This window comes from Calliphora vicina, chromosome 5 (assembly GCF_958450345.1).
Source record: "Calliphora vicina chromosome 5, idCalVici1.1, whole genome shotgun sequence".
NCBI lineage: Eukaryota > Metazoa > Arthropoda > Insecta > Diptera > Calliphoridae > Calliphora > Calliphora vicina.
This window is the reverse complement of record NC_088784.1, coordinates 96,647,023-96,649,410: the sequence shown is the minus strand read 5'-3', so window position 1 is coordinate 96,649,410 and position 2,388 is coordinate 96,647,023.

Sequence of the window (2,388 nt, the reverse complement as noted above, 5' to 3'; positions counted from 1 at the left end):
TAAAAATCGATATTTAGTGGCAAATATGAGTGATCACAGATTATCGCCCTTTTTACTCTAGGACCTCTATTTAACAAATTATAAGCGATTTTAGGTTTTTAAATTTTTTCATATTAAAATCAATATTTGGTGGAAAATATGAGTGATCAGAGATTATCGCCCTTTTTGCTCTAAGACCTCTATTAAACAAATTATAAGCGATTTTAGGTTTTTAAATTTTTTCACATCAAAATCGATATTTGGTGGAAAATATGAGTGATCACAGATTATAGTCGTTTTTGCTCTAGGACCTCTATTAAACAAATTATAAGCGATTTTAGATTTTTTAATTTTTTTCATATAAAAATCGATATTTGGTGGAAAATATGAGTGATCAGAGATTATCACCCTTATTGCTCTAGGACCTCTATTAAACAAATTAAAAGCGTTTTTAGATTTTTTAATTTTTTCATATAAAAATCGATATTTGGTGGAAAATATGAGTAATTACAGATTATCGCCCTTTTTGCTCTAGGTCCTCTATTTAACAAATTACAAACGATTTCGATTTTTTAATTTTTTCATATAAAAATCAATATTTGGTTGAAAATATGAGTGATCACAGATTATCGCCCTTTTTGCTCTAGGACCTCTATTTAACAAATTATAAGCGATTTTTCAGGTTTTAAAATTTGTTCATATAAAAATCAATATTTGGTGGAAAATATGAGTGATCACAGATTATCGCCCTTATTGCTCTAGGACCTCTATTAAACAAATTATAAGCGATTTTAGATTTTTTAATTTTTTCATATAAATATGATCACAGATTATCGCCCTATTTGCTCTAGGACCTCTATTAAACAAATTATAAACGATTTTATGTTTTTAAATTTTTTCATATAAAAATAGATATTTGGTGGAAAATATGAGTGATCACAGATTATCGCCCTCTTTGCTCTAGGACCTCTATTAAACAAATTATAAGCGATTTTAGATTTTTTAATTTTTTCATATAAAAATCGATATTTGGTGGAAAATATGAGTGATCACAGATTATCGCCCTTTTGCTCTAGGACTTCTATTTAATAAATTATAAGCGATTTTAGATTTTTAAATTGTTTCATATAAAAATCGATATTTGGTGGAAAATATGAGTGATCACATATTATTGCCCTTTTTGCTCTAGGACCTCTATTAAACAAATTATAAGCGATTTTAGATTTTATAATTTTTTCATATAAAAATCAATATTTGTTGGAAAATATGAGTGATCACAGATTATCGCCCTTTTTGCTCTAGGACCTCTATTAAACAAATTATAAGCGATTTTAGATTTTTTAATTTTTTCATATAAAAATCAATATTTGGTGGAAAATATGAGTGATCACAGATTATCGCCCTTTTTGCTCTAGGACCGCTATTTAACAAATTATAAGCGATTTTATATTTTTTTGTTTTTTCATATAAAAATCGATATTTGGTGGAAAATTTGAGTGATCACAGATTATCGCCCTTTTTGCTCTAGGACCTCTATTAAACAAATTATAAGCGATTTTAGGTTTTTTGTTTTTTCATATAAAAATCGATATTTGGTGGAAAATATGAGTGATCACAGATTATTGCCCTTTTTGCTCTAGGACCTCTATTTAACAAATTATAAGCGATTTTATATTTTTTTTAATTTTTTTAATATAAAACTCGATATTTGGTGCAAAATATGAGTGATCACAGATTATCGCCCTTTTTGCTGTAGGACCCCTTATTAAATTATAGGCGATTTTAGATTTTTTAATTTTTTCATATAAAAATCTATATTTGGTGGAAACTATGAGTTTTTGCTCTAGGACAAACAAACAAATTAAAGCGAATTTTTTTCTCTAGGACAAACAAACAAATTAAAAGCGATTTTAGATTTTTTAATTTTTTTCATATAAAAATCGATATTTGGTGGAAACTATGAGTGATCACAGATTATCGCCCTTTTTGGTCTAGGGCCTCTATTTAATAAATTATAAGCGATTTAAATTTTTTTTTAATTTTTCATATAAAAATCGATATTTGGTGGAAACTATGAGTGATCACAGATTATTGCCCTTTTTGCTCTAGGACCTCTATTTAATAAATTATAAGCGATTTTAGATTTTTTAATTTTTTCATATAAAAATCGATATTTGGTGGAAAATATGAATGATCACAGATTATGGCCCTTTTTGTTCTAGGACCTCTATTAAACAAATTATAAGCGATTTTAGATTTTTTAATTTTTTCATATAAAAATTGATATTTGGTGGAAAATATGAGTGATCACAGATTATCGCCCTTTTTGCTCTAGGACCTCTATTAAACAAATTATAAGCGATTGTAGATTTTTTAATTTTTTTCATATAAAAATCGATATTTGGTGGA